The sequence below is a fragment of the Bos javanicus genome, chromosome 8, assembly GCF_032452875.1.
Source record: "Bos javanicus breed banteng chromosome 8, ARS-OSU_banteng_1.0, whole genome shotgun sequence".
NCBI classification, from domain to species: domain Eukaryota; kingdom Metazoa; phylum Chordata; class Mammalia; order Artiodactyla; family Bovidae; genus Bos; species Bos javanicus.
In genome coordinates, this window is record NC_083875.1 from 98,044,366 (window position 1) to 98,068,972 (window position 24,607).

The 24,607-nt window shown below is 46.7% G+C and overlaps 1 long non-coding RNA gene across 1 annotated transcript; it reads left to right on the plus strand.

Moving 5' to 3' along the window:
- LOC133253127 (uncharacterized) lies at positions 1–22,681 on the plus strand. Its single transcript, XR_009738200.1, has 4 exons — positions 1–88; positions 18,331–18,427; positions 19,451–19,547; positions 20,674–22,681. It is a non-coding gene; the product is annotated as an uncharacterized LOC133253127 (long non-coding RNA).
- The last annotated feature ends 1,926 nt before the right edge of the window (positions 22,682–24,607 follow it).

Sequence of the window (24,607 nt, forward strand, 5' to 3'; positions counted from 1 at the left end):
CTCATCTCTGCAGAAGATCATCTCAACTGTCCAGGAAGGGCCCCCGGTTGCTTCCCTGAAGCCATGTCCACATCTACCTCTCGGTGTGGTAAGTAAAAGTGCTTAACTGCCTCTCTCTCAGGCAGTGGGGTCTGCTGCAGAAGGGGCCTAAGAGGGGGACAGCGGGGAATAGGAGCTTCTGAGGTGTAGCCCTTTGGTCTAGAATTTTAGATCCCTCTTTGGAAGAAGCTTCCCTGGTGGTTCAGACAGTAGAGTCTGCCTGCAACGCAGGAGACCTGAGTTCAATCCCTGGATTGGGAAGATCCCCTGGAGAAGGGAAAGGCTATCCACTCCAGTATTCTTGCCTGGAGAATTCCGTGGACAGAGGAGCCTGGTGGGCTACAGTCTATGGGGTCTCATAGAGTTGAACACAACTAAGCAACTAACACTTCAGAAGCTATTGGGCTTTACTTCCTGTGTGTTCTCCTACTCACCCTCTCGGTTTCTCTATCTGGAAAAATGGGAGAACAGGATGTAACTTCTTGGGGTTCTGGAGGATTTGGAGAAGCAGGTGAAGGTTGTCTCCCATGGACTTGTGTCTGCACACAGGACTCCAGCACAGCAGCACAGGAGGGAGAGTGCAAACGTGTGTGTCGTAGATAAACGCAGTCCTTGTTCTTCTTCCTCTTTCCTCAGGGCTATAGATTTGCTTACGGTCCAGGCTGGCAGAGGTCTTAACCAAGGAAATGATGTCTATCACCTGGCTGGGAGGTTTTCTCTTCTGTAAAACAGAGGTGTTCAGGACACCTTTCCCAGGGTGATTTGAGAATAGTGCTCAATCCATGTTTGATACTCAAAATGAAAAAAAGAGGCAGTAAGTATCAGAGGCTTTTCAGATATTATGTATCTGAAAAGTTGTTGTTGTGAAGTTGCTAAGTTGTCTTCCACACTTTGTGACCCCATGGACTGTAGCCCACCAGGTTCCTCTGTCCATGGGATGTCCTAGGTGAGAATACTGGAATGGATTGCCATTTTCATCTCCAGGGGATCTTCCTGACCCTGGGATTGAACCCACATCTCCTGCATTGGCAGGCAGATTCTTTATCAATGAGCCATCAGGGAAACCCTTTCAGATACATCAGTTCAGTTCAGTCACGCAGTCGTGTCCGACACTTTTTGACCCCATGAATCGCAGCACGCCAGGCCTCCCTGTCTGTCACCAACTCCCGGAGTTCACTCAAACTCACGTCCATCGAGTCAGTGATGCCATCCAGCCATCTCATCCTCTGTCATCCCCTTCTCCTCCTGTCCCCAATCCCTCCCAGCATCAGAGTCTTTTCCAATGAGTCAACTCTTTGCATGAGGTGGCCAAAGTACTGGAGTTTCAGCTTTAGCATCATTCCTTCCAAAGAAATCCCTGGGCTGATCTCCTTCAGAATGGACTGATTGGATCTCCTTGCAGTCCAAGGGACTCTCAAGAGTCTTCTCCAACACCACAGTTCAAAAGCATCAATTCTTCGGTGCTCAGCTTTCTTCACAGTCCAGCGCTCACATCCATACATGACCACTGGAAAAACCATAGCCTTGACTAGACGGACCTTTGTTGGCAAAATAATGTCTCTGCTTTTCAATATGCTATCTAGGTTGGTCATAACTTTTCTTCCAAGGACTAAGCATCTTTTAATTTCATGGCTGTAGATACATAGCACTCATCAAATTCCCCAGAGGCTGCAACAGCCTAGAACATAGGATTCAGAGCTACACTGTGTGGTTTCAAATTGTGTGTCCACTCGTTACTAGTGATGAGACCCGAGGTAAGTCCCTATGGAGCTGTAGTTTTCTCAGCTGGTATGTGGGGATGGGACCCCACCTTATCAGGTTGCCCTTCCACTTGTGAAGGTAAAATAAGATCATGTATATAAAGTGACAGGCATGCAGTGAAGGCTCAGGGGTGCAGTAGGTGAGTCTCCTTTCTTTTGCTTCCATTGCTTCTGTTCCCTTACTGGCCACAACTCCATCCTGGTGAAGAGATGACCTCTGCAGCCAAGCCAGGGACCCAAGGCTCCAAGTCCATGTGACACAAGTTCAAGGTCTTGGCTTTTCAGGTTGCAAGGAGAGTCAAAGGTTTGCAGCTGTTGTTGGGCCATAGATCTATGACGGTGGCTTTGGGCACTATGAGGTCATACTTCAGGGGACCTTCCTTTAATGTCTAAAGGTCATTTCTGACTTAAAAAAAAATCCTCCAGTATTATCACAAAGAAATTAGGTATCATGTTCTCAGATACATACAATCCTTTTTGATCCCCATGTCTTTTATATATTATTTTTTCATAGACACAAATAATGGAAATTCACCTTCCCCGGAAATGATGAGTCCTGTGGAGACAATAGTCTTTAGGGTCAGGTGCAGACAAGACCCCAGAAAGTCAAGTTCTGTGTTCTGGCTGCAGAGACACTCAGGAGTCCTTGTGGAGCCAGAAATGTGGCTGAGTTCAGGGAGAAGCCGAGTTGTAAGACATTCATCCACCCAAATTTTCATTCATACATCAGGTAACTAATACTCACTGAGCACTTGCTGTGTGATGAGCCCCCAGGGCAGAGCTTGTGTCTGGAGGGTGATTATGATGTAGGCACCACTCTGGAAGGAGTATGATTAATGCAGTAACCAAGGCATGCTCTGGGCCAGCAGGCCTAGAGGATGATCCTAGTGACTCCATGCAGAACCATTCCTGGAGATCTGACAGGGGCCAAGAACTCAGAAGTGGCTCAGCAGGATGGGCTGGGGGTCCTCAGGAAGTCTTTGGGCTGCCGGCTAAGGAAGGTGTCCCTGCTGAGAGACCACTGGGCACAAAGTCTTGCCAAGACAAGGTGTGTTCGGGAAGCCTTTGGAAGATCTCAGGCAAAGGAGTTCAAGGGGGTTATGAGATGAATTGGGAGTTTGGGACTGACACCTATACACTATGATGTTCTTGTTGTTCAGTTGTTCAGTCGTGTCCAGCTCTTTGTGACTCCATGGACTGCAGCACGCCAGGCTTCCTTATTCTTCACTATCTCCCAGAATTTGCTCAAATTCATGACCATTGAGTTGGTGATGCCATCCAACCATCTCATCCTCTGTTGTCCCCTTCTGCTCCTGCCTTCAATCTTTCCCAGCATCGGGGTCTTTTCCAGTGAGTCAGCTCTTCACATTAGGTGGCAAAAGTATTGGAGCTTCAGCCTCAGTATCTGTCCTTCCAATGAATATGCAGGACTGATTTCCTTTAGAATTGACTGGTTTGATCTCCTCCAGCACCACAGTTTGAAAGCATCAACTTTATGCTCTGCCGTCTTTATGGTCCAACTCTCACACGTGTACATGACTACTGGAAAAATCAACACAATTGATACTACGTATAAAATAGAAGGATTTCCCAGGTGCTGCTAGTGGTAAAGAACTTGCCTGCCAATGCAGGAGATGTGAGAGATGAGTGTTCAATCCTTGGGCTGGGGAGATCTCTTGGAGAAGGGCATGGCAACTTGCTCCAGTACTCTTGCCTGGAGAATCCCATGGACAGAAGAGCTTGGTGGGCTACAGTCCATAGAGTCACAAAGAGTTGGACATGACTGAAGCAACTCAGCATGCACGAACGCATAAAATAGATAACTAATGAGTACCTACTGTATAGCAAAAGAACTCTATTCAGTACTCTGTGAAGACCTAAATGGTAAGGAAATCCCCGAAAGAGGGGATATATATATATATATGTATATGTATAGCTGATTCACTTTGCTTTATAACAGAAACTAACACAGCATTGTAAAGTGATTATATTCCAATAAAAATTAAAAAAAATAAAAAGTAGTCCTAGTCCTAGGACCAGTGAGAGAAGGCAGCCAGTCTGTAGCTCAGAGAAATGACTGGAAGGAGAAAAAACTGGAGTCAGGGAAGTCTGCGATTGAGGTCAGGGAATCAGAAGTTGAGCCCTCACAAGGGTAATTGTTACTAGAAGACTGGGTTTGCCTCTGGGCAGAAAGTGAAAGTGAAAGAAAGTGAAAGTCGCTCAGTCCTGTCCAACTCTTTGTGACCCCATGGACTATACAGCCCATGGAATTCTCTAGGCCAGAATACTGGAGTGGGCAGCCTTTCCCTTCTCCAGGGGATCTTCCCAGCCCAGGAATCAAACCAGGATCTCCTGCATTGCAGACTGAGTCTTTACCAACTGAGCTATCAGGAAAGCCTCTGGGCAGGTTTGGAGTTAAAAGACATATCATGTCAAGAGCAGAAGACTGAAGGATTTATCACTTTCGGCAAGTCAGGAGAACTCGGGGGATCTTTCCCAAAGCTATGTTTCCCTGAGAAATTGAGGAAGTTTTAATCTAAGGGTGACTTACCTGGTGGCTCAGATGGTAAAGCATCTGCCTGTAATGTGGGAGACCAGGGTTCGATCCCTGGGTCAGGAAGATCCCCTGGAGAAGGAAATGGCAACCCACTCCAGTACTCTTGTCTGGAAAATCCCATGGATGGAGGAGCATGGTAGGCTATAGTCCATGGGGCCGCAAAGAGTCGGCCACGACTGAGCGACTTCACTTTAATCTAAGGGTACATGCATATTCATGAAGGAGTTTGGGTGATGATTAAAGGGCTTCTCTGGTGGCTCAGGAGGTAAAGAGTCTGACTGCAATGCAGGAGACCCAGATTTGATCCCTGGGTCAGGAAGATCCCCTGGAGAAAGGCATGGCAACCCACTCCAGTATTCTTGCCTAGAGAATCCCGTGGACAGAGAAGCCTGGCATTGCTACAGTCCATGGGGTTGCAAAGAGTCAGATAACACAGACTAACACACTTAAAGTCTACAGGGTTAGAAAATTTCAATGTCATCATCCTTTAGGTTCAGTAGATCTGAGTGTTGAGTACCTGGAGGATTTACATTTTGTAAACTGGCTCAACAAAGTGCTTCAAGCTATTCTTTACCATTGAAAAGCAACTGGGAGTTTTTACAACTGATTTGCTATCTTTGTTATTGTTACCTCTCTTGCCTGATAACAGTTCATTGTTTTGTTCCCTTAAGATCATTGTTACTAAAACCTGTTCAAGGACAAGTCTTGTGGCCAGGCTTAGATCACAAGATGACTTAGGCCAAAAATGGTCAAGAAAGCCAGGCTTGGTTCTTGTCCAGGGATCTCCTACCTTATCTACTTACATAATAACTGTAATTGTTTTTGCAAAATTTGCTCTTTGCAGCCAAGAGCTTAATTTTGAATAACTGATTGAATTTTCACACCAACTTTATAATACAGTTCAGTTGAGTTCAGTTGCTCAGTCGTGTCCGACTCTTTGTGAGCCCATGAATCACAGCACACCAGGCCTCCCTGTCCATCACCAACTCCCGGAGTTCACTCAAACTCATGTCCATTGAGTCGGTGATGCCATCCAACAGGGATGGTATGCTGCCATCCATGGGGTCACAAAGAGTCCGATAGGACTTACCAACTGAACAACAACAACTGTCTGTCTCAATCAGCTTTGGAACCTTGAACAAGTTAACTTTGTCTCCAGAAGCTTTCGTTTTTCCACCTGTACCACAGAAATATCTCTGTTGGTTCTCCAGGGGTGTTGTGAGAACTAAGTAAAGTTATGATATTTTGACATTTTTAACGTAAGGTGGACTTGTATGGATGCCTGCTGAATGCCAGGTCCTATCTTAGCCCTTTACAGACACCAAGACCACCCATCCCCACCTTCTCAGCACTCAGTGGCTCCCCAGGCACTAAGTCAGCCCTTTTGCCATATTGGTGGTGGGAGTATGTCTTTCTAGCTCCCTTGATGGCCTTTGAGAGATCTGAGAAGCTCAGAGATTTGTTTTTTGGCCTCTAGCATGATCCGAGTTAATACTTTCAAGGCAGGATCATTTAAAGTGTTAATTTGTTTTTATCTCCTTGGATTTTCTTCCTTTCCTTTCTCTTTCACTTTCCCCCATTCAAGTCAGTAGAAGGTCATGCTTCTTTATCTCAGGTTTATAGCTGAAGGTGCGTGGCTAACCTCAGTGTTGAAATCAGATTCTTTCAGAGTTCAGGATCAGATTCTTTTGTGGTTCAGGTAGGTGAGACAAAAGCAAAGCATAGAGGGAATAGGCTGTGTGGAAATATGATTAGTGGTGGAGGAGTCATACAGAGTGCAGAGGGCTTAGTTACTCAGAAGGGATCTGAGATGGCAGATCTTCACAGTTTTCTAGAGAATCGAAATGATTCTCAATTGATTTAATTTAGATTTTAAGACAGGTGCCAGTGTACACTCTGCTGGATAAAACCCATCCTAACAGTTGAAAGCAGACCTCTAATGTAGCAATGGGGTCCAGGCTTTGGGGAGAGGATTCTCCCAGATGAAAGAGACATTCACCCAGGCTGTGGGTAAGAGGGATGTGTCTGCAGAGTCCTTGAGCAGAATCCCTGAAGTACCAAAAGAGTAGAGCAAGAACTCAGAGGGAATAGTTTTGTGGTTCACCCAGGAGGCTGGTGGTGGAGCTTCCCTTATAACTCAATTGGTAAAGAATCTGCCTGCAACGCAGGAGACCTAGGGTCGATTCCTGGGTTGGGAAGATCCCCTGGAGAAGGAAATGGCAGCCCACTCCAGTATTCTTGCCTGGAGAATCCCAAGGATAAAGGAGCCTGGCAGTCTACAGTCCACTGGGGTCACACAAATTAGTGACTAAACCAGCACAGGTGGCTGGTAGTATATGTGAGGCTCCCCCAGTTGGACAGCCTAATGTCACATGGCAAGGGGTTAGACCTGTGGGATCATGGCAGCCGGATGATGAAGGTTGGTTTCAGGGGGAGTGCTCTGGACAACCATTTATAATTATGCAGTTCAGTTCAGTTCAGTCGCTCAGTTGTGTCGAACTCTTTGCAACCCCATGAATTGCAGCACGCCAGGCCTCCCTGTCTGTCACCAACTCCCGGAGTTCACTCAGACTCATGTCCATCGAGTCAGTGATGCCATCCAGCCATCTCATCCTCTGTTGTCCCCTTCTCCTCTTTCCCCCAATCCCTCCCAGCATCAGAGTCTTTTCCAATGAGTCAACTCTTCGCATGAGGTGGCCAAAGTACTGGAGTTTCAGTTTTAACATCATTCCTTCCAAAGAAATCCCAGGGCTGATCTCCTTCAGAATGGACTGGTTGGATCTCCTTGTAGTCCAAGGGACTCTCAAGAGTTTTCTCCAACACCACAGTTCAAAAGCACTAATTCTTCGGCACTCAGCCTTCTTCACAGTCCAACTCTCACATCCATACATGACCACTGGAAAAATGATAGCCTTGACTAGACGGACCTTTGTTGGCAAAGTAATGTCTCTGTTTTTCAATATGCTGTCTAGGTTGGTCATAACTTTCCTTCCAAGGAGTCAGCGTCTTTTAATTTCATGGCTGCAATCACCATCTGCAGTGATTTTGGAGCCCCCCAAAATAGAGTCTGACACTGTTTCCACTGTTTTCCCATCTATTTCCCATGAAGTGATGGGACCAGATGCCATGATCTTTGTTTTCTGAATGTTGAGCTTTAAGCCAACTTTTTCACTCTCCACTTTCACTTTCATCAAGAGGCTTTTTAGTTCCTCTTCACTTTCTGCCATAAGGTTGGTGTCATCAGCATATCTGAGGTTATTGATATTTCTCCTGGCAATCTTGATTCCAGCTTGTGTTTCTTCCAGTCCAGCGTTTCTCATGATGTACTCTGCATATAGGCAAGAGTACTGGAGTGGGTTGCCTTTTCCTTCTCCAGGGAGCTTCCCGACTCAGGGATCGAACCCAGGTCTCCCACACTGTAGACAGATGCTTTACCGTCTGAGCCACCAGGGAAGTCTACTCTGCATATAAGTTAAATAAGCAGGGTGACAATATACAGCCTTGACGTACTCCTTTTCCTATTTGGAATCAGTCTGTTTTTCCATGTCCAGTTCTAACTGTTGCTTCCTGACCTGCATACAGATTTCTCAAGAGGCAGGTCAAGTGGTCTGGTATTCCCATTTCTTTCAGAATTTTCCACAATTTATTGTGATCCACATAGTCAAAGGCTTTAGCATAGTCAATAAAGCAGAAATAGATGTTTTTCTGGAACTCTCTTGCTTTTTCCATGATCCAGTGGATGTTGGCAATTTGATCTCTGGTTCTTCTGCCTTTTCTAAAACCAGCTTAACATCAGGAAGTTCACGGTTCACATGAAGCCTGGCTCCAAGCCACGGTTGCTGAAGCCTGGCTTGGAGAATTTTGAGCATTACTTTTCTACCATGTGAGATGAGTGCAATTGTGTGGTAGTTTGAACATTCTTTGGCATTGCCTTTCTTTGGGTTTGGAATGAAAACTGACCTTTTCCAGTCCTGTGGCCACTGCTGAGTTTTCCAAATTTGCTGGTATATTAAGTTTAGCATTTTCACAGCATCATCTTTCAGGATTTGGAATAGCTCCCCTGGAATTCCATCACCTCCACTAGCTTTGTTTGTAGTGATGCTTTCTAAGGCCCACTTGACTTCACATTCTAGGATGTCTGGCTCTAGGTCAGTGTTCACACCATCGTGATTATCTGGGTCGTGAAGATCTTTTTTGTACAGTTCTTCTGTGTATTCTTGCCATCTCTTCTTAATATCTTCTGCTTCTGTTAGGTCCATACCATTTCTGTCCTTTATCGAGCCCATCTTTGCATGAAATGTTCCCTTGGTATCTCTAATTTTCTTGAAGAGATCTCTAGTCTTTCCCATTCTGTTGTTTTCCTCTATTTCTTTGCACTGATAGCTGAGGAAGGCTTTCTTATCTCTTCTTGCTATTCTTTGGAACTCTGCATTCAGATGTTTATATCTTTCCTTTTCTCCTTTGCTTTCACTTCTCTTCTTTTCACAGCTATTTGTAAGGCCTCCCCAGACAGCCATTTTGCTTTTTTGCATTTCTTTTCCATGGGGATGGTCTTGATCCCTGTCTCCTGTACAATGTCATGAACCTCATTCCATAGTTCATCAGGCACTCTATCTATCAGATCTAGTCCCTTAAATCTATTTCTCACTTCCAGTGTATAATCATAAGGGATTTGATTTAGGTCATACCTGAATGGTCTAGTGGTTTTCCCTACTTTCTTCAATTTAAGTCTGAATTTGGCAATAAGGAGTTCATGATCTGAGCCACAGTCAGCTCCTGGTCTTGTTTTTACTGACTGTATAGAGCTTCTCCATCTTTGGCTGCAAAGAATATAATCAATCTGATTTTGGTGTTGACCATCTGGTGATGTCCATGTATAGAATCTTCTCTTGTGTTGTTGGAAGAGGGTGTTTGTTATGACCAGTGCATTTTCTTGGCAAAATTCTATTAGTCTTTGCCCTGCTTCATTCCGTATTCCAAGGCCAAATTTGTGGCCGTGCGGGCACAGGAGGGCCTAGAGGAGCTATCCCACGTTGAAGGTCAGGAAGGGCGGCGGTGAGGAGATACCCCTCGTCCAAGGTAAGGAGCAATGGCTGCGCTTTGCTGGAGCAGCCGTGAAGAGATACCCCACACCCAAGGTAAGAGAAACCCAAGTAAGACGGTAGGTGTTGCAAGAGGGCATCAGAGGGCAGACACATTGAAACCATACTCACAGAAAACTAGTCAATCTAATCACACTAGGACCACAGCCTGTCTAACTCAATGAAACTAAGCCATGCCCGTGGGGCAACCCAAGATGGGCGGGTCATGGGGGAGAGATCTGACAGAATGTGGTCCACTGGAGAAGGGAATGGCAAAATTCTTGTATTTTGAATTCAGTATTCTTGCTTTGAGAACCCCATGAACAGTATGAAAAGGCAAAATGATAGGACACTTAAAGAGAAACTCCTCAGGTCAGTAGGTGCCCAATATGCTACTGGAGATCAGTGGAGAAATAACTCCAGAAAGAATGAAGGGATGGAGCCAAAGCAAAAAGAATACCCAGCTGTGGATGTGACTGGTGATAGAAGCAAGGTCCAATGCTGTAAAGAGCAATATTGCATAGGAACCTGGAATGTCAGGTCCATGAATCAAGGCAAATTGGAAGTGCTCAAACAAGAGATGGCAACAGTGAATGTCGAGATTCTAGGAATCAGCAAACTAAAATGGACTGGAATGGGTGAATTTAACCCAGATGACCATTATATCTACTACTGTGGGCAGGAATCCCTCAGAAGAAATGGAGTAGCCATCATGGTCAACAAGAGTCCGAAATGCAGTACTTGGATGCAATCTCAAAAATGACAGAATGATCTCTGTTCATTTCCAAGGCAAACCATTCAATATCACAGTAATCCAAGTCTATGCCCCAACCAGTAACGCTGAAGAAGCTGAACAGTTCTATGAAGACCTACAAGACCTTTTAGAACTAACACCCAAAAAAGATGTCCTTTTCATTATAGGGGACTGGAATGCTAAAGTAGGAAGTCAAGAAACACCTGGAGTAACAGGCAAATTTGGCCTTGGAATAATCATGCAAGGACCTCCATAATGCTTAGGTACCAAGTGATGCCCTAGAGTCACTGATGCAGGTTCAGGAAATGGAGTGATGGGGTTGAATTTCTTTCATCCTGATAGGAGGGCGCTCAGGATCAAAACTAAGCTGATTTGTGTATAGTATTGTGCTCTTTCTCTCCCTTCTGAGTTTGTGGACTGAGATTCATATACTTCTGTTTAGGGGAGAGCTAGAGCGTCCTTACTTCCTCTGGGGGTGGTGGGGGACTTCTTCATAGTCTCCAATGGAGCCATCTCCCTCCATGACCTTCCAGTGGGAGGATTTATCTCTTCCCACTGAGTGCTGGAGACCTGAGACTCTCAGGGTCCTTGAGCCATTCACTCAAGATTGCCCTCTGTGCCCTCTAGCCAGTGGCCCCTCCCTGCCTCCTTCTTGGTTCTTCTCCCCAGTTCTTTTCCAAGATACTTTTTCAGAGTCTTCTGTCAAACTAAGTTACTCTTGAGGTTATTCTGAAAATGTCTCAGATTGGAGGATCCATGGTGGTGGACTCCACCTTATGCAGAATTGGTAAGTCATATCTTTTGTTCTCTTTCGTCATTTGCTAATATTTACAGAATGCCAAGCAGGGCTCAGCACAATGCTGAGGGCTGAGGATGCTGGCATGGGTAGGCATGGTGTCAGCCCTTACAGGGTTCACAGTCTAGTGAGGACATAGAAGTATAGACAGATAGCTGTACTACACTGCGGTGATGGGAGGTGGGGGTGTGAGTGATGGTGGGAAGGGCAGGGAAGGAGGGTGTGTGATCACCTCAGGTACTCCGTGAGGCCAGGGTGTGAACCCAGGTTCCCAATCCCAAATCCAGTGTCCTTTCTACTCCTAGGGAGGCACAGTGTTTGCAGAACATGGAGTTCCCATTTCCTGGTTCTAACAAGTGATGTCAAGGCTGATGTTTTCCACATTATTCCCTTCTACAAACCTGCCTATTCCCCCTTCTGTCACACAAGTAGTATCTTTTGGGAGCGGCCATGCTTTAGGTCTCCAGAAGAGCACTGCAGCCCCTTTGCCTTCCACGCTGTGGTTGAGCACACTCTGGACCCCAAAGCCCACCAGCATTTTCCCACTGGAAAGCTAGCATTCCACCAGTGCTGGGGATGAACCATGGCAGTGCCCTGATGGGGCTTCGGTTGATTCTTCAGGTTGGATGGCTCTGGAAGCCCCCATAAAGCTGAGTGTCATGGACAGATGGCAACTTCTGACTCACAGCATCTGTTGGCATGAGTGTCAGGGAGACCACAGCCAATCGATTCTCAGAGCCTCTCGGTTGGACAATGCCTGGCCACTGCTGGAAACCAGACCAGAGTTTGTTGGCAGTGCCAGGCATTTTTCAAGGAAACACAAGCAATTTCAGCTAATCCATGGGCAGGAGTTTCATCCTGAGCTCCCGGATTTCCCTGAAGAACTGTGTGTGGTTGCCAAATGATAATTAAAAAAAAAAAAACAACACAAAAACAGTTTAAGGTTTCCTTTGAGAACTGGATGTATGGTGGGAATTGGAGTGCTCCCATGAGAGCATGAAAGAGAAGAGGGACAATGTGATTAGGAAGCAAGAACACAGGATTTGGAGTCAGCAAACCCGGGTTTATTTACTGTCTTTGACTCTTACTAGCTGTGTGGCTTTGGACAAGTTGCTTGCCGTCTCTGAGCCTCAAGAGCCTGAGTTGCAAAATGGAGATACTACTGCCTATCTTCTAAGACTATGCGCAAAGGATTTAGCACAGTTCCTGGAATATCATGGGATTTTTTTTTTTTTTTTTTTTTATCACGGGATTCTAGTCTGTGTTCCTTTCTCTTCCTGTTCTGCTTTGGAGCCCTGCTTGCCGAAAGACTGAGATCTAAAAACAAGACTAAGAGGCTCCTTTCTATGGGATTTTTAAATGCAAGTTTCCCCATGGCCCATTTCCATGGGTAATTGACACTATGTTACCACATCCATGCTCTTCTCACTCTGTCATGGTACAAATTGACCTCTGTCTCCTTGGATCTCTGGCAAAAGTGGTGCTAGTTCACCCTGGGGAGCCTCAGATCTCAGCACTGACTCATACCTTTATGATGGACACAAACAGATTAAATGCTTAGACAATTGCTTCTCTGCTGGGGTCTTTCTGCTATTTACATAATATTTTTTAAGGAAATTATCCAGGCCAGTCCTGCCTTTTCCCAGCAATTCTCTTGCTGGTAATTCAGAATTATCATTTTCAGTTCACCTTTCCTTGTTGACGGGATGGATGGATTCATTCATTCCTTCCCTCTCTCACCCCTTCCCATATTCGTGCTCTAGATGACAGCCATATGCTAGCACTGGAAGTTCGGTGATGTTCAATCCAGCCTTCTAGGAGCCAGATCTAGAGGAGAAGGCAGGGTGGCCGATGAGCCCACCTGAGTGTTCTGAGTGCCAAAGCAAAGAAGGGGCATTACTGGCTGAGGGCGAGGGGAGGGGTCCTGTGACAGGTGATGTCTGAGCTGAGCCAAAGTCGGCAAGTAGGAATCAAGTTGACCTGCGTTGTTTTCCTTTTTGTCCCCAGGAAGGCCTGCCACCCCCTGAGCAGGACATTCAACTCTCCTGTTATCTGGCTCCTGTTTTCATGTGGCTCGTGACAAGAGCTACGGTCCTAGCTCCTGAAGACTTACTCTCTGGGAGGTCGTGAGGCCCTCCCAGCCTCTATTCCAGCTGCTTCCCTTGCACGGAGTGCTCTTCTGTATGACTATCGATATCCTGCTCCCCTCCAAGCCTAAACTCAGTCCACCCACCACGAAGCCTTCTCAGATTCCTCAAGTCAGAACACAGTGCTCCTCCCTCTGCCTTATGTGGACCCTCCTATTGAGCATGGGGATGGCTGTGCCTCATATCATCATTCTGGCTATGCTTATCTTTTTAACTAGACTGTGAGTCTTAATGGGGGCTTCCCAGGTGGTGCTAGTGGTAAAGAACCCGCCTGCCAATGCAGGTTAGACACAAGACATGCTGGTTTGATCCCTGGGTCGGGAAGATCCCCTGGAGAAGGGAATGGCAATCCACTCCAGTATTCTTGCCTGGAGAATTCCATGGACAGAGGACCCTGGTGAGCTATAGTCCATAGGTCAAAAAGATTCAGACAGGATTGAGCAACTAACACACGCCCACATGCACAATTAAATTATTTGTCGTGTTTATCACATTTAATTCCCATACTATCTTTAAATGTAGTTATAGTTATTATCATGCCCATTTTACAGGTGGGGCAACTGAGGCTGAGAGGTTAATTAAGTCACTTGTTCAAAGCCCCATGTTATTGCTGTTCAGTCTATCAGTCGTGTCTGACTTTTTCCAACCCCATGGACTGCAGTATGTCAGTCTTCCCTGACCTTCACTATCTCTCGGAGTTTGTTTAAACTCTTGTCCATCAAGTCAGGGATGACATCCAACCATCTCGTCCTCTGTCACTCCTTCTTCTCTTACCTTCAATCTTTCCCAGCATTAGGGTCTTTTCCAATGAGTTGGCTCTTTGTATCAGGTGGCCAAAGTATTGGCGCTTCAGCTTTAGCATCAATCCTTCAAAGCCCCGTAACAAGTAAATTTTTGAGCTGAGGTTTGAATGGATGCAATCTGGCTCGAGTCAGAGCTCTTAATGGCAGCAGTGGATTGTCAAGGGTTAACCCCTGCCTTGTGCCAGAAGAACTGGCAGAGTTTCTATCCATCCCATCACAGCCTTGGCAAAGGTTCCCATACCCTTTTGTTGATGCAGCTCTCCTAAAAAACAGTCATTTTCAACAGTGACGTGCATGGAAAGGTTCAGTTTATTTGGGTAGAGTCAAGGAATTTCCAATCCTTATTGACAGCTGAATTGTGGCTTGCAAGAGCCCTACCTCCACTCAGGAAAAAGTTGGTGAACGAATGGTCTTCCTCTTCTTCGCCAGCATTTTGCAATGTTGGTAGGGCCAGGCGTTAGCACAGAGATTCCATTTGTTGTGCATATTTCTGGATACGCAGAATTCTGACATCTGTAACCTTGCAGCCGAGGTTTGTACCAGCATGGTAATCTCTTTCAGCACTGCCAAATAGTTCTTTTGAAAAACATATTGGCTGCTAACCCATTTTCTGCTGTTGTGTTCTGGACAAGTGTTTCCCAAAACTATTTCCTAACAGCACTGAGGGGTTAGGAGAAGAGAGAAAGTAAATCAGAACAGGACTGTAGAATTTATTGGGGAGGAAAAACACAAAATAAACCCACTGCCACCCCTAAAAAGCCTGAACTGTGGCTCTGGGTTCTTCATAATTTGAAACCAGAGTTTCTGAGCTGGTGCTCTTTCTCTGACAAAGGTGATTTTTGTTTTTCTTTAGATAAGGAGAATTCTCTTCACCTCGTTGGAGGTTTTGGCCAACAGTTGTGACTTCTAGGAGATGAAGAACATAGTAGATGGTTTGATTGTAGAAGAAGCCAGGTGGAGAGGACTGCTGGGTTCTGGGGAGGAGCTGCATGGTGACTGGCTCTCTGCCACATGTCTAGCTCAGCTCTGATGATGAAATTCACTTCTCATATGATCTTGAGTTAAATTAACTACTCAGAGGCCACCAGAAGCTCAGCTCCTAAAATCCCAGTCACTGTGCCTGACACATCCCAACACCTAGGGATTGAGTTTGGGAGCTGGGTCAGTGTTTTCAAGCTTCTACTGCTCTCCCACGAGATTCTGTTCCTGCTGTGTTTTGCTTTAGAATATACACTACAAATTTTAAAAGATAAATTTAGAATATGAAAGTGAAAGGTGCTCAGTCATGTCTGACTCTTTCCGACCCCATGGTCTGTAGCCTATCATACCAGGGTCCTCTCTCCATGGAATTCTCCAGGAAAGAATACTGGAGTGGGTTGCCATTTCCTTCTCCAGGGGATCATCCCGACCCAGGGATCAAACCTGGGTCTCCTGCATTGGAGGCATATTCTTTACCATCTGAGCCACCAGGGAAGCCCATTTAGAATATACATACTTAAAATCCATATTTTTAGAATATGTTTATTTGGGGCATATATGATACATTAAAGTTTTACCTTACTTGTATAATGTGTACATATATATATATTTATCTATGTCCATATACATGTGTATATATACATACACATGCATACACACACACATATATATATGTATATGAACCATCTTCTCTTTATATATCTGTAAGTATACACACACACACACCCACCCACCCACACTTAACTGCTTGGGAAGGAAACATTCTATATGTAAAATTCTATATAAATGCACATAAATTAACTTTTAATTTTATGAACAAAGTGCTTCTTTAAATCATTGTGTATAAAACAGTTCTTTAAATCATTTTAATATATATGTTAATATATATGCATGCATGCCCATTCAAATTCAATTCAAAAGAGAAGATAGTTCATATATGTATATGTGTATATGTGTTGTGTATGTATATATCCCCTCTTTTCAAGCAGTTTCTTGTATACACACACACACACATCTACCCCACTTTATACAACTGGTTCCCTCTTTCCCCAGCTCTTCAGCAGTCATTGGACACCCCCACCCCGGCTGTGAGTTTCAGGAGGCCGGTATCTCCCAGGAGAGGCAGAAGAAATTCACAGCCCTTTGCAAAATCTCTCACTTGCTTTGCACTTGGGTGACATGAGAAGTGTTTTCTCTCTACCAGCTCCTTGCTTTCCAGACACTTTGACCCCCACATAATCACCACCTTGTTTTCCTTTACAATTTTTCATCAGGGTTTTTAAAAATTATTATTAAATGAAAATTTTAATGTGTAGTTCAAGGGAAATTCAGCCTGTATCTTTCAGATTCATTTACAGTTAAATCACCAGAAGTTGTTTTGCAATCACAGTCTGGCAGCCAGGGCACCTTGGAGGCTTCTTTCGGCCTCTGACTTGTAGTCAACATGAGCTGTGCTGTCTGGTTCAGAGCGCTCTGGACCGCCCGGCAGGCAAGCAACAGTCTGCACAGCAGTGAGTGGCAGTTGGTAGGTGTAGGTAGGGAACTGGGTCCAGGGACCAGCCTCATTTTTTTGCTCTAGTACCTGCTTTCCTAAGATGGACTCTGTCTTGTCATCCTGTGCTCAGATTCTCCATCTGTAAACCAGAGTGTCACCCACACTTATTCATTTCTTTGTGCTTCATCCCTCTTATTCTTAAAATGGAGATAATAATATTGAATAGTACCAACTTCCCAGTGACTGAGAAGAATGTGTGAGCCCCTAGGGAGAGTGCTCAGCATTTGGTCTGGTAAGAGTTATTATCATTTGTGTTATTGCCACTGGGTAGAAAGTTGCCAACGTGGAGGACACCTTCTAGGTGCTGGGTGCCATGCCGACTACTTCTAACTTAGCCCTCATGATGCTCTCCCTGCCATCTGCCAGCTCTCTCTCTCTTACCTGGCTGAGTTTCTCTCTTTCTGCACAATCTCTTTTCTCTAGAATTCCCCTCACAGGCTGCAAGTCACAGAGGGCTGCTCCAACCTCCCCTTTTCTTTCTCCACTCCTTCTGGGCAGAAGCATCTTTCTCTATGGATTTAGCAACTTCTAAGCCTCTTGGACGTGAGTTTGAGTAAACTCTGGGAGTTGGTAATGGACAGGGAGGCCTGGAGTGCTGCGATTCATGGGGTTGCAAAGAGTCGGACACAGCTGAGTGACTGAACTGAACTGAAGCCTCTTGAGAAACCTGTATGCAGGTCAGGAAGCAACAGGTAGAACTGGACATGGAACAACAGACTGGTTCCAAATAGGAAAAGGAGTACGTCAAGGCTATATATTGTCACCCTGCTTATTTAACTTACATGCAGAGTACATCATGAGAAACGCTGGACTGGAAGAAGCACAAGCTGGAATCAAGATTGCCGGAAGAAATATCAATAACCTCAGATATGCAGATGATACCACCCTTATGGCAGAAAGTGAAGAGGAACTAAAAAGCCTCTTGATAAAAGTGAAAGAGGAGAGTGAAAAAGTTGGCTTAAAGCTCAACATTCAGAAAATGAAGATCATGGCATCTGGTCCCATCACTTCATGGGAAATAGATGGGGAAACAGTGGAAACAGTGTCAGACTTTATTTTTTTGGGCTCCAAAATCACTGCAGATGGTGACTGCAGCCATGAAATTAAAAGACGCTTACTCCTTGGAAGGAACGTTATGACCAACCTAGATAGCATATTCAAAAGCAGAGACATTACTTTGCCAACAAAGGTCCATTTAGTCAAGGCTATGGTTTTTCCAGTGGTCATGTATGGATGTGAGAGTTGGACTGTGAAGAAAGCTGAGCACCTAAGAATTGATGCTTTTGAACTGTGGTGCTGGAGAAGACTCTTGAGAGTCCCTTGAACTGCAAAGAGATCCAACCAGTCCATTCTGAAGGAGATCAGCCCTGGATATTCATTGGAAGGACTGATGCTGAAGCTGAAACTCCAGTACTTTGGCCACCTCATGTGAAGAGTTGACTCATTGGAAAAGACTCTGATGCTGGGAGGGATTGGGGGCAGGAGGAGAAGGGGACGACAGAGGATGAGATGGCTGGATGGCATCACCAACTCGATGGACATGAGTCTGAGTGAACTCTGGGAGTTGGTGATGGACAGGGAGGCCTGGTGTGCTGTGATTCATGGGGTCTCAAAGAGTCAGACATGACTGAGCAACTGAACTGAACTGAATTGACTGAAGCTTGATTTCCATTCTTGACTTCTGCCCTGATGTTTATGCTGCTATATCTATATTCATGAAGAGGGCATGGCAACCCACTCCAATAGTCTTGCCTGGATAATCCGATGAACAGAGGAGCCTGGTGGGCTGCAGTCCGTAGGGTCGCACAGAGCAGAACAGCACCTGAGGCAGACCTTTTGACCTGCTCTTCCCTCTCCCAGCAGGATCAGAGCTGAAGAGAAGTGTCCCTGAATCTCAGCCAGGTTCCAGGTGGCCTGAGGGGAAACATGATTTATGGCTGGAGGCTGACCAGCCGAGGTGAGCGCCAGCTTTCTGCTCTCCATGTCACCCTGGACCAGTTGCCTCACTCGCCCATCCAACACGTTTTCATACCAAGAGCAGAGACATAACTGAAGTGACTTAGCACGCACACACATCCATATTCACTTGGATGTTGCCCAGAGACTTCTAATGCAGTAAATCCACACTGAAGTCTATTACCTCCCCCGTCCTCCCCACCTTCCCAGCCTCTCATGCTCTGTCCCTCCGGCTCTGGTCCTTGTCTTGGTTAAGGGCACCACCAGTCACCTAAGTCAGTACTCATCTTGATGATGCCCCTTTCCAACCACCCAATCCAGTAAATGGCCAAGTCCTGTTGATTTGGTTCATTCTGTACATTTCAGATTTGCTTCTTCCTCCCTGACCTCCTGCACTGGTCTGGATCCTCAGCAATTCTTCCTGTGGCAGCTGTAGCCGCCCTCTTGTTTCCTGGCTTCTAGCACTGCCCCTTGGGGTTTCCTGAGACCAGGTTAGACACATGCCACTCCTCTGGCTGCAAAGTGTCTGAAGAATTACGGCCAAAATCCTGCATTTTTCATTCAATACCAAGCCCTTCTATTCCTATGATATATCTCCTCCTCATCCTTCATCTCATCCTCTACCATCAAATATGGTTTCCTGGGTTTTCTACTACATGACAACCTGAGATCTTCTGAATGGGGCTTGGGACTACCTTCTGAATGACGATGCTGGGATAACATTCCAATCAGATTTGCTGTTTAGTAAATTCAGGGCATGGAGTAGGTGTAGATAAAGGAGTAGGGGGTCCCTCTGGGCTCTTCCCAGAATTCCAGGCACATCTCTGCTGAGCAGAGCACTGCAGAGCCGCAAACCCAGCCTCCATGGGGGAGCTCCTGTGTGGTTATCACTGGCCACTCTAGTTCAGGGAGGCATGGGACACTTTCTCAGGGTGGGGACATTTCAGGGCATCACTGAGGGACAGGCAGCTAGCTCTGGGCACCTGAGGCAGATCTTTTGACCTGCTCTTCCCTCTCTCAGCAGGATCAGAGCAGAAGAGAAGTGTCCCTGAATCTCAGCCAGGTTGCAGGTGGCCTGAGGGGAAACATGAGGATTTATGGCTGGAGGCTGACCAGCCGAGGTGAGCGCCAGCTTTCTGCTCTCCATGTCACCCTGGACCAGTTGCCCCACTCGCACATCCAAGACCATTTCATACCAAGAGCAAAGGCACTGACTGGGGCCAGGTGCCTTCAGGGGCTTCCCAGGTGTTGCTAGCGGTAAAGAACCCACCCGCCAATGCAGAAGACTAAGAGATATGGGTTCAATCCCTGTTCGGAAGATCCCCTGGAGGAGGGCATGGCAACTCAGTCTAGTATCCTTGCCTGGAGAATCTCCATGGACAGAGGAGCCTGGTGGGCTACAGTCCACAGGGTCGCAAAGAGTCGGACACGACTGAAGTGACAGCACACGCATGCACACAGGTGCCTTCAAAGAGCCTAGCTCCAAAACAGTGACACCAACCCTAACCAGAACCCAGATGTTGTCCTAGGAGATGGTGGTCCATGTCATCTGCTTCAGAATCTAGAACAAAATGGGGGAGGGTCTTTGAGTGCTAGAAAGCTTCTTGGCAAGTTTTTAACTTGGAAGACACACCCACAAAAGTCATATGTGTTAGTGGACCAAGGAAAGCCAGGCTTGGTAGAAAGAAGGTCCTGGGGGAAAGCAATCTGAATGTCTTTCCTGTCTCTATTGACAATCCCTGGTTGCTCTGGCCACTGACTCAGCATTTCCTCTGGAATCCTGCTACACAAGTATTTCTGTGTGTAAACCAAGTTAAACTGGTATCGGCATAAGTTGCTGAGGGATTCCAGAGAGGGAGGGATGAACTTGGTCTGGGCTGGAGGCAGGAGATTGGAGAAGGAAAGGATATCTACATGGGGTTTCAAAGCATGAATAGGAGTTTTCTGAAGAAGAGAAGAGAGAAAAGTATTCACTGTAAAGACAATAATGGGCAAAATCACGTTTAAAAGCTAGTAAGTGGGTCCAGCCTAACTGGAGAGTAGGGAGAAAGGGGCAAGGATGAGGCCCCAGAGGTTGAAGAGCTGAAAGTTTTGGAGACTGTGAGCCTGGTTACTTCCTTACCGTGCAGAGGGGCCTGAGTGGGGTGGAGTAACTTTTTCTGCCGCAGGTTCAAGGTGACTTGAACCTTGCCCTTTTCCCTCCTGACCCTGTTTCTTTCATTTTCTATCTTCCAATCTCTCTGACAGTGACTTCAAGCAGGACTCAGCTAAGTGAACATTCAGAAACCCTTCTGAGAAAACAAAAACCAAAACCAAACGAAACAGAAACCCAAGGATTTCACTACCCGGAGCATGGAGGGAAGGGACAGGCCCAGGCAAGAACCCAGCTCTAGAAGGGCTGGGCGGGACCTGCGGCTGACCGGAGCTGTCTGGGCTCCCCTGCACTTTGCTTTTCGTTTTGGGGGGAGGCGGCTGTGTGGGAGGAGGGAAGGAATCTCCGAGAAAATATTTGTCACGAAAAGGAAATCTTGGCTGGCCCCAGAAATCACAGATAATTAAGAGATATGATTTATCATTGGTGATGCTTCCCAGGCTCGGCCAGCGAGTGAGTAAGTGTTTTTCTGGCTGCTTGGGAAGGCTCTGCCCCACGTCAGAGGCCTGGCACTGCTCTGCGGCCGCAAGGACACCAGCAGCGCTGGGCAGAGGCTCTGGGTCTGCCAGTGACTGCTCCCCGCCGTGGCCAGCCCCGCTGGGGTGGATGGACAGAACGCCAGCTTCCGAGCAGGACAGGCCCGGAGTGATTCCAGCCTTGGACAGAGCATGTGGAACACACTCAGCTTCTCTGGGCCTTGGCTTCCTCATTTGTAGGATGAACACAGAGGTTCTTGCCACCCGGGGACACTAAACAGTGTCTGCAGATGTTTTTTGGCTGGCACCAAGGAGGGAGGCAGGGCACGCCAGGCAACTGATGGGGAGAGGCCAAGGACGGGGCATGGTGCTGGCCTCGTTAATGCCCGGGACAGCCCCCCGATAGCCAAGAATGATGTGGCCCGAAGGTCGTGAGTGCCGATGCTGAGAAAGCCGAGTCAAAGTCGTTGCCCAGAGCCCAGAGTTGGCGAGAAGACGGTCACATGTCTGCGCTGCCTAACCCAGAGCGGGCCGGACCCTGGTTAAACAGAAGTTTAAGAAGTGGTAAGTCAGATGGAGAAAGACGAATATCATATGATATCACTTATATGTGGAACCTTAAAAAAAAGGATACACATAAACTTATTTACAAAATAGAATCGGACTCACAGACTTGGAGATCAAACTTACGGTGGTCCCCAGTGGACCAGGATAGGGGGAGGATATATGGGGAGTTTGGGATTGATAAGGACAGAACGTGATGTTTAGAGTAGATTACCAAGAAGGACCTACTGTACAGGGAGCTCTATGATGTTTTGGAACGACCTAGCTGGGAAAAGAATTTGAAAAAGAAAAGATACATGTACATGTAAGTGAATCACTTTACTGTATGCTGGAAACTAACAAAACATTGTTGATCAACTGTGATCCAATATAAAATTTAAAAAAAAAACAAAAAACCAAAAACCGTGGTAACTCAAGTCATGTCACTTGGAAGGAAGGCCATGGGCCAGCAGCCTGGGGTAGTTCTGGAGGAGAGACTTGCCAACTGGGAAGAAAAGAAGGCCAACCAGTGCCTTCCCTCTCCAAAACCCCTCCCTCCCTCCCTTTCTTCCTCTTCCCTGGCTCCCTTCCTGCCTCAGTTGCGGAACACGTGGGAGGAGCCAGGACCCTGAGGTGCAGATAGTGACAGAACAAAAAGGCCCCTGTCCACACTGGGCTTTCATTCTAGTAATTTTCCCACAAGTGAAGACATCACGCTGCATCAAATGGTTAACAAGGTCTGTAAAGAAGAACAACCCCTTGATCGGAAATTTTGGATCTGTGTTCTGCAGTTCTGTGTCCTGAAAATGACTTGGAGAGGCTCCTGATCTCTCTCTCTACTGCTCGGATTCCTTGGATTCCCCTAATCTTTTCAGAGAAAGCAGGTCACGGTGGCAGAAAGTGTTCAAAGTGTTAGTTGCTCAGTCCCGTCTGACTCTTTGCGACTCTCTGGACTGTAGCCTGCCAGGCTCCTCTGTCCATGGGAATTCTCCAGGCAAGAATATTGGAGTGGGTTGCCATGCCCTCCTGCAGGGGATCTTTCCAACCCAGGGATCAAACCTGGGTCTCCCGCATTGCAGGCAGATTTTTTTTTTTTTTTCACTATCTGAGCCACCAGGGAAGCCCCATTGTGCTAGAGTTCCTTGTATTTTTCAGCTGGTCTTTTTGTAAGAAGCACTTCCCCCAAATACAACAGTAAAACAGACAAACCAACCACCAACAAAGCTCTGTCAAATGGTAACCAGTTCATATAAAGAAGAAGAAAGCATGGTCAAGGGCCTCAATGAGGCGGGGGGGCGCGCGTGTGAACCCTAACCCTAATGGCAGGAGGTGAGGGCTGGCCTCCTTGATAAGGTGGTTTTAAGCAGAGAACTGGAGGGAGCCTGAGGGCGGGCAGGCGTCCAGCAGAGTCCGAGTCCTCCTCTGATTTGAATGCCTCTCTGGGTCTCGGGGCGGCGGACAGCCCTGCTCAGATGACCCAGCTGAAGTCGGCTGGGATGAGGGTCCCCGGCCGGCTCCTTAGGTCGGAGGAGCCACGCTGGGAGGTCAGGGAGATCAGCTCTGCCCATGGGCCCGCCCTGGGGCTGGCCATGAGAGTGTTTGCAGAAGGAAGGGTGGGGGATTTTAGCTGATTAGGGCCCATGTGCTCAGGCCCTGGCTTGAAGGGAACCTGGCTGGGTGCCCAGGGGGGTGAGCTGTTGGCTCTCAGTCTCCTTGGAGGGGGGATGGGGCCATTTGTACTCCACCCCCAGGCCCTGGCAGCCAACCCAGGGCCGCCTGCCACAGCAGAGGCAGGGCCAGCTTCCAGCTCCAGGAGGAGTGTGTCTGGACATGGACCTTTGCCATGCTGGATGGAGGAGAACATTAGGGGGAAAAAAAAAAAGACGCCACCTTTTGACTACTTTTTATACAGGTTCCCAAGGCTTTGAAAAATTCATTCTTTTTTAACAACTGTGTCTCTTCTAATGCCTATGAGAGATTTTTAGGAAGAATAACCACGGTTGTATGTTTGCAGGTGGAGGAGGTACAGAGGCTTGGAGGGAGAGAGATGGGGTGGTTACGGTTATCTGTGTCTCATCCACATTTGCTTGCATTTAGCAAGTCTTTGCGGAGTATCTCCTGCACCGCCAGGACTGATGAGATGACGGAACTATGAATGCAGAAGGGATCACAGCTGTCGGGTCCATGGTGATGGCCTGAATGCCCAGCAGAGAGCTCCCGACACAGCAGGAGCACCATGAATACTCGGGGTTTATGGGCCATCTGGGGAGAAAAGGCAAATGACAGGTGACCAGCCTTTGTGATCATCTAGGTTGGGAGTTACCATTGTAAGTGTGATGAGCGTTTGGAGAAGAGACCTGGAGAGGGGGAGATGCAGGCTTGGGCAGGTGGGAGGCATGGAGGCAAGTCCAGGAAGCACAGAAGGTGGTATTTCCTAGTGCCATTGCACACTCCTCCCAAGGCTGGATGAATGTATCATGCTATACCAAATGGTAAACAATTTCTATGAAGAAATAGAATTCCTTGATCAGAAATTTTAGCTCTGTGTTTTATTGCCCCGTTTCCTGAATATGACTTGGAGAGGCTCCTGATTTGTCCCTTTCCTGCTTTGATTTCTTGGATCCTGCTCAGCCTTTCTAAAAAAACCAAGCCATTGTGGCCTGAATTTTGCAGTTGCCCTTTTGTAAGAAGGACTTTCCCCACATAAAACTGTAAAATAAGTGAAAAATGTTACATTGAATGAATATAAATTCAACTCTAAAGCCTTTAGGGCAGAACTTTTCTGGTGGTCTAGTGGTTAAGAATCTGCCTGCCAAAGCAGGAGACACAGGTATGATCCCTTTCCAGGAAGATTTCACACGCCAAGGGGCAACTTAGGCCATGTACCACAGACTAAGCCCTCACCCTATAGCCCATGTTCTGCAACGAGGGAAGCCAGCATAAGGGAAGCCTGCACACTGCAGCTAGAGGAAGCCCACAGGGAGCAACAAGGCACAGTACAGCCAAAACT